We start from the raw sequence: 8,464 nt of genomic DNA, 5'->3' as shown, positions 1-8,464 counted from the left end.
AGCCTCGGTTTCTCTACCTGGAAAATAGGACAGTAACAGCCACGCTCTACTGAACCCTCCCTGTGAGCCAGGCCCTGAGCTCCAGTCCCATAGGGGAGGAACCTGAGGCTCGGCCGTGAGGCGACCTGCCCTGGGCCACAGGGAGCCAGACTCTGAGCAAGAAAGTAGGCTCTGCTCCAGGGGCTGAGCTGAGGTTTAGAGAAGGTGAGAGGTAGGCCCTTCCCCCAGGGCCTGGTGCTCCAGCTCCATCACGGCGGCATAGACCCTGAGAGGTGCAACCCCGCCCCCTGGTGGAGGAGAAAGCCCGAGCTCCCCACCCACCCAGCGCTGCTCCCACGGGAGCGACCTCCTGGGGTGGATGCCCAGCCTTGGGGTGTCCCTTCCTACAGAGAGCAAAGAACAGGCAAGGGGCAGAAACCCACCACCCAGGGGGCAACCCACCAGCCACTCCAAGGCCAGCAAGACAGGAGCCAGTGGACAGGGGCACCCCCAGGCTGGGGCCTCCCCGATTCCAAAGGCCCCAAGTCTAGGTGGTGGCCGCTAGCAATGGCCTTGAAGCTGATGCTCTGAGCCCCAGCAGTCACTCTGAAAGGCTCGTGACGGCCCCAGAAGGTTCCTGGGTCCCGTTCCAAAAGGCGACACGTCCTCAGGGCCTGTCGCGGTTCCTGGGAATGTCACTGCTCCCCCCCGCCCAGCCGAGGTCCTCCCAGGGAGCTGGAAAGGGCTTAGGGGCCGCCTGGTCAGCAGGCAGAGGTCTGTGAGCTGGAGGTGAGCGGGGCAGGGGCCAGGCTCCCCCATAGCCGCCCACCCTCACCCCACGCAGCCCACCGATGCTGACAGTAAGATGAGTCAAGACAAATCCTTGACTCAAGAGTTAGCTCTCATCCCACCAAATCCCTAGTTCCACAGGATGGTGCTGGGGGTGTGAAGAGCGTTTCCATCCATGGCTCTGCCCTTCCTTGCAGGTGCCACGAAGCCCGAGGTGTGAAAGCCGGCACAGCTGGGCCGTCCCACAGGTGGGTTTCTGGGAAAGGGAACTGGCCACATTTGGGGGCCCAAACTGGCCTCAGACTTCCTCCAGCTGCCTGACTCCTGACCCTGACATTTCTCCAGATCAGGTGCAGAATTCACTGGAGAGCTGGAAAACTCAAGCTCTCCAGAATCACCTGTACCTGGAAATAAGAGTATTATAATCAGAGCAGAAGCAGGATTATCTGGCTCCGAATAACCCGGATCACTGCCTGAAGTCGTCGACTCAGTGCCCACTGCAGAGTGCTTCCCCAGGGCTAGAAGTGGACTGAGGGACTGGAATGGGGCTGGATTTGCAGAGCCAATCATCCAAGCTCTGTGCTGGCAAATCCGGTGGCCACCACCAGGGGGTGCTCTGGCATGGACCCTGGCTGGTCTGGATGGACCCAAGAACCGCTGAGGCCCTCCAGCCTCCTCCCCTCTGTCTTTGGCCTTCCTCCTCCCCCTCCTCCTCTGCTTTCTTCCCTCCCCTTGGCCCTCTCTTCTCCCTCCTGCACAGACCTGCATGCCACCAGCCCATGAGCCAAGATGGATGACTAAATGACCACGCCCCCTCCAGCCCTCATTTTCACAACATCCATGGCCCCCCAGCAGGCTTTCCTTTAAAAAGGGGGTGGGGGAGGCTTCCCTGGTGGCACAGTGGTTGGGAATCTGCCTGCCAATGCAGGAGACTCGGGTTCGAGCCCTGGTCTGGGAAAATCCCACATGCCGTGGAGCAGCTAAGCCCGTGCGCCACAACTACTGAGCCTGCGCTCTAGAGCCTGCGAGCCACAACTACTGAGCCCACGTGCCTAGAGCCTGTGCTCCGCAACAAGAGAAGCCACCGCAATGAGAAGCCCCTGCACTGCAATGAAGAGCAGCCCCCGCTCGCAGCAACTAGAGAAAGCCCGCACACAGCAATGAAGACCCAACACAGCCAAAAATAAATAAATAAAATAAATTTTTTTAAAAAGGGGGGGTGTGGAGAAAGACTCTGCAACTTGGTTCAACACAGAATTCCCCAAACAAGCTCCTTCCCTTTTTTCCATAGGGCACCTTCCCTTTTTTTTTTTTTTTTTTTTGCAGTACGAGGGCCTCTCAGTGCTGTGGCCTGTCCCGTTGTGGAGCACAGGCTCCGGACGCACAGGCCCAGCGGCCGTGGCTCACGGGCCCAGCCGCTCCGCGACATGTGGGATCCTCCTGGACCAGGGCACGAACCCGTGACCCCTGCATCGGTAGGCGGACTCTCAACCACTGCACCACCAGGGAAGCCCTTCCCTTTTTTGCATAGTGGTCCCTGGAGCACACTTTGGGAGGGGCTGCTTCCCAGGCAGATGACAAGAGCGCCCCCTCCCCTGTTCCTGGGGTTGCCAAATTTAGCAAATGAAAATCCAGGACAATTTCAGAGCAACAATGAATACGTTTTAGTATAAGCACGCCCCATAAAATATTTGAGGCATACTTACACTTTTAGTGCTCATTGTTTACCTGAGATTCCAATCTAACCAGGCGTCGGTATTTAATCTAGCATCTCCACCAGGACACTTGTAGGGAAAAGGCTCACACAGGCCTGGGGCTTCGCCAGGGCTGGAGGGGACCCCACACTTCCACCATCTGGGTCTGGGTCCCCCCCCCCAACCACCCAGGAAACAACGGGCGGGGGGGCGCTCAGCAAGCCCCTCCTCTCCCTCAGCTTCTGCAAAACAGGCAGGTCAGGTGGGTGATCTCGCCTTCTCTTACTTCTGGGACTTTTCTGGGTGTAGCCCCTGATCCCACATGGGGGCCTTTAGGAACAACCCCTGGGGATGGTCTAGTGAGTTCTGTTCCCAGTGAACTCGGGTCCGATGATGATCGGGAGTCCTGGAGGCACCAGCAGGCGCCCGGAAAAGCAGCCTCAGTAAATGCAGCCCAGGAACCCACGTCTGCGCCAGTCCCGGCAGGGAGCTGCTCCTCCCGGGTCCTTCCCGGCTGGTCCTCTCAACACTGCGAAGACCCTCTGGCCACCTTCCCGCACGGGCAGCCTCCACCTTATTCTGGAAGTTCTTCCCCAGTCTGTGTCATCATCTTGAAGTCGCCTGGAAGAAGTGAAGTCACCCACTCTCCACCCGGAGCAAAGACAGGCCGTCAAGAGGGGGGCGGGAGGTGGGGCCCAAAAGGCTTCGTGAATTCGCAGATTCCCGGGCCTGCCCCTAGACCCCCAGGTTCAGACTCTGCCCAAGAATCTTCATTTTAACACCAGGTGGTTTGGAGTCAGCCTAAAGCTTGAGAGGCCTGGTCTGGGGTTCCTCAGGAGCCAGCTGCCCCTTTGTTCCAAGCCAAGGGGGACCAGGAGCTTACAGACTCAAGGGAAGGGCAAGGCCCCATGTGGCCTGCCGATGGGCAGGAGGTGACATCACTGGGGCCCCGGGCCACTTTGGATGGACCCTCCCATGTGCCCAGACCAGAGGGTCCCAGGAGGCTCAAGGCAGAGGTGCTGTGCGCAGAAGTCCCGGCCGTGGAGCAGGACAGTTTGGCACGAGCAGACTCCCCGACCCTCACCCCGCAGCCCGGCTCTAACCCCTCTGCTGCCCCACTGGAGGTGTGATGTCCACGTCACCCAACCACTCTGGCTTGTGTCCTCAGTTATCAAGTGTGGGTGCTCATGGCACCAACCTCGTGGGGGAGGGGCGTGAAACGGGAAGATGTTAGCGCAGGGCCACTGGGGCCTTGGCACACAGTGGGTGCTGAGCACGGCCTGCAGCGGCTTGTCCTTAGTGAAGTTACAGCCCCGCAGGTTTGGGACTAAGGAAGCCCGGCCACTAGGACGGTGTGGGCAGCTGGAAAGAGCAGTGACTGAGACAGGACTGATGCCCCTTGCAGCTGCCCACCGTACTGACCGGCTCCAGGGTGACACCCAGGCCCCGCGCTGAACCTGGGAGCGCCGACACAGGGCAGGACAGGGCCTTGCCCAGAGCACACGCACACCCACTCCCAGCTGACCCAGTCCCCGGTGGCTGCCTGCCTGTCCCTTGGTCACGCCCTCGGCTCTTCTCTCCCTTCTCTCCCACGATGCTCTGCAAACTGGGCAGAGCTCTCCCGTGCGCACTTGGTTAGCTCTCCACCTGTAACTAACCGGCTGATCGGAAACTTCTCAAAGGAGAACTGGAGGGGGGACACTGCTAGCCTCCTGCAGGCCGTGTCCACCCCCGCCGGCTCAGCGTCCCTTGGCTGGACCCACCGGCCACCCCTTCTGTCCACTGCCCTTCTGTGCTGTCTGTGCGCGCATACACGGTGTGGACGGGCGCGCTCATGGACGCCTGGGCGTGCACGAACACTGTGGATACGCAGGCGTGTCTGCACACATATGCACATATGCTTATGCACACATGCTTATGCACACGCACACACGCCTTTCTCAGCCCGCGCAGTTCATCGGGGGGTCGCCCCCGGCCGCACAGAGCCCAGCGCACACGCGCGTCCGGCCGGGGAACCACGCGTCCGCAGCCGTGGGGAGGCACCGCGTCACCGCATCGGCCCGGGGCCGCATGGCCCCACCGTCTACACTGCGGGGACGGCCAGCACCCGAAGCATCGGATTTAAATCTCAACACTCTAGGGAAAGGACGGACGGGAAGAGAAGAAGCCGACTCCGCGCAGACTCTGTCCAACCCCGGGGTTCGAACCGTCGGCTCAAATATGGCGCGGAGCGGGCAAAGAGCATGCGCGGAAGACGAGTGGCGTAGGCTGGGAGCATGCGCAGACCGCGCCCCGGCTCCCGCCGCACCCACAGTTCCAAGCGCAGGGCCGCGTCCGGATGTCCGTGGAGCGACTCTTCCTTCCTCGTCCTCTGATTCGCTACCAACCACTTCCATTTCCGCAGAAAGTTCCGAGCCATTTCCGCGAGGCGTGTCGCTGTAGGAAGTGCGCGCCAACCCTGTTTTGTTTCCGGGGGAATCTATTTTCCTGAGGGACGCTCGGAGTTCCGGGTATTCCTCTCAGCCTCTGATTGGCTGGTTTTACGAATATATTAGAACACGAAAAAGAAGTTTTTTCATCCGCTAAAATAATATAGAGACTTAGAAAGGACTTATTTGCGGCTCTCCGTTGGATGCGACCGCTTTCACCAGCATGTCTGAGGCGCGAACCCCAAGTCACCGTAAGCGTAAGGCGGTACGCACCTGGGCCCTCAAATAGGGAGCGCGCAGGGAGTTAAAGCGTGTTGTATGAAAGGAGAGAAGGTTAGCACTCCCCTTGACAAGGATGGAAGAGGCTTTCGGGCCTGACAACACGCATACGGTTAAGGCATTGCCACCTACTTCGTGGCATCTAACCACTGTTTTTCGCTGTGCGGACACAAGGGCGTGTGGTGCACGGGGGTGCATCGCTACACAATGTGTGCTGCACGTGTCCACACTGACACGAGGGCGTGACGCGCGCGGGTGCAGAGGCGGGGGTTGCGACAACGGGGGTCTGTGATACGCGGTTGTGTGGTACATGTGTGTGCCGCGTGGACAAACACTTATGCGACTCTACTTTCTCGGCTCTCTGAGATGCTTGGCCTTTTTTTTTTTAAACATCTTTATTGGAGTATAACTGCTTTTCAATGGTGTGTTAGTTTCTGCTGTATAACAAAGTGAATCAGCTATACGTATACATATATCCCCATATCTCCTCCCTCCCTATCCCACCCCTCCAGCTGCTCACAAAGCACTGAGCTGATCTCCCTGTGCTATGTGGCTGCTTCCCACTAGCTATCTATTTTACATTTGGTAGTGTATAGATGTCAGTGACACTCTCTCACTTCGTCCCAGCTTACCCTTCCCCCTCCCCGTGTCCTCAAGTCCATTCTCTACGTCTGCATCTATATTCCTGTCCTGTCCCTAGTTTCTTCAGAACCTTTTTTTAAAAATTCAATATATATATGTTAGCATATGGTATTTGTTTTTCTCTTTCTGACTCACTTTACTCTGTATGACAGACTCTAGGTCCATCCACCTCACTACAAATAACTCAATTTCATTTCTTTTTATAGCTGAGTAATATTCTATTGTATACATGTGCCACATCTTCTTTATCCATTCATCTGTCGATGGACACTTAGGTTGCTTCCATGTCCTGGCTATTGTAAATAGAGCTGCAATGAACATTGTGGTACATGACTGTTTTTGAATTATGGTTTTCTCAGGGTATATGCCCAGTAGTAGGATTGCTGGGTCGTAAGGTCTATTTTTCGTTTTTTAAGGAACCTCCATACTGTTCTCCATAGTGGCTGTATCAATTTACATTCCCACCAACAGTGCAAGAGGGTTCCCTTTTCTCCACACCTTCTCCAGTATTTATTGTTTGTAGATTTTTTGATGATGGCCATTCTGACCAGTGTGAGGTGATACCTCATTGTATTTTTGATTTGCATTTCTCTAATGATTAGTGATGTTGAGCATCCTTTCATGTGTTTGTTGGCCATCTGTATGTCTTCTTTGGAGAAATGTCTATTTAGGTCTGCTGCCCATTTTGGGATTGGGTTGTTTGTTTTTTTGATATTGAGCTGCATGAGCTGCTTGTATATTTTGGAGATTAATCCTTTGTCAGTTGCTTCGTTTGCAAATATTTTCTCCCATTCTGAGGGTTTTCTTTTCATCTTGTTTATGGTTTCCTTTGCTGTGCAAAAGCTTTTAAGTTTCATTAGGTCCCATTTGTTTATTTTTATTTCCATTTCTCTAGGAAGTGGATCAAAAAGGATATTGCTGTGACTTATGTCATGGAGCATTCTGCCTGTGTTTTCCTCTTGAGAGTTTCATAGTGTCCGGCCTTACATTTAGGTCTTTAATGAGATGCTTGGTATTTTTCATACTACAAAGTGGATCACAGCTTTCTTGTATGGGTATCATTGCACCTGGGGCAGGTGTGCCTTCACCTCCTCATCCCCAGCCACAGGGTGGGGGGCAGGGCCGGGGAGCGGACATCAGGACACCCAGGTGGCTTCCACTTCCTGTCAGTGTGTCTCAGCGTGGGAGCAGGAATGGGGTGGGGGAGGTTAGGCAGGTGACCTGGTGGTCAGACCAGGTCCCGCAGGTGGCCGACGTCTGAGGCCTTGGTGGCTTCAAAGTTTCCATGTGTGTCTCTTCAGCATCACAGACATTCGGGGGACAAATAGTAATTGAGCAGCCATCCTCCGTGGGACACTGATCCAGGTGGGAGAGGACCCCAGCCCCAGGAGCTCACATCCTGGACCATTCCAGAGCCTTAGTGGACAAATCCAAAGCAGACGACCTCTGTGGGGTGAGCAGCAGGCACGAGTGGTCAGGGAAGGCGAGGCCAAAGATGCCCTGAACCAGGTTCCCCCTTTATGTCCAGAGCACAAACTGCTGTGAGTTTCAAATGCAGGGCTCATTTAAGGACCCAGTTAAAATGATGGTCAAAGTAAATAGAAGCAACCTGACCAACGATTTAAACAGAGAGGGGTGGCAGTCAGTCCACTCCGGCTCTCAGGAAACGGGGAGACGGGAAGGTGGTCGGCAGCCCCTCGGAGGTGCAGGCAGCAAACCCGGACCTGGACACCTAGGGGACGAGGACCCATTCTCCACAGAGATGCCGAGGGAGAAACGGGGGAACCTGGAGGTTCAAGAAGGAAACACAGGCGGGGGCTTTGCTGGGGCCCGGTTCACACCAAGCTTGTGTACATGTGCGTGGGTGTATACATACATATGTGTATATATACCTGTGTGTACATACGTAGGCACATACACTTTAAGATATTAAGATGACTAGGGAAACCTGGACACTAGATTAAAGAATTCGTATTTTAGGTGTGAAAACAGTACTGGGGTAATGCTTTTGGAGAATTATCTTTTAGAGAGACCATGAATTCACTGCTTAAATTATAAAACATTGGGGATTTATACTAAAATAACCAGGGAGGGATGCCTGAAACAAGATGTTAAAAGTTTTTGAAATCGGATGATAGAACACAGGGGTTTTCTCCACTTTTATGTACGTTCGAAATGTTCCACAACGAAGTTTTCGTTTTTAATATAATAGAAGATATTCCCCAAAATGTTAGTGGTAAGAGGCATCTGGGTGACTTATTATCTTTGCCTTTTTTTTTTCCCTACTGTTATAATTAGCACAAATATATAATCGTCATAGTAAGAAAATGGCATTTTTTAAAGACCAAGAACCTTCCGCTAGCGCACGTGGCACTGCAGAGCCTGCGCAGCAAGAAGCGCCGCCTCGGGGCCCGCCTCCCACTCCGGAAGCCGCTACCCGGAAAGAAAGGTAAACAGTTCTCGCGGGGACACAGTTACAAGACAGGAAATTCTTTATTTTCAAAAAGAGAATGTATTTTTACATAAATCTACAACAGAGAATTCAAATGTAGAAAAAATAAACTATATTCAAGGACACGGCACTCTGCACGCAGGCCCCTCCCCCTGGGGCAAGTCCGACACCGGAACCAACAAACCCCAAAGAACCTCAAG

Source organism: Hyperoodon ampullatus (assembly GCF_949752795.1).
Source record: "Hyperoodon ampullatus genome assembly, chromosome: 6".
Lineage (NCBI taxonomy): Eukaryota > Metazoa > Chordata > Mammalia > Artiodactyla > Ziphiidae > Hyperoodon > Hyperoodon ampullatus.
The sequence above is the reverse complement of the archived record's forward strand: the minus strand, read 5'-3'. Positions refer to the sequence as shown.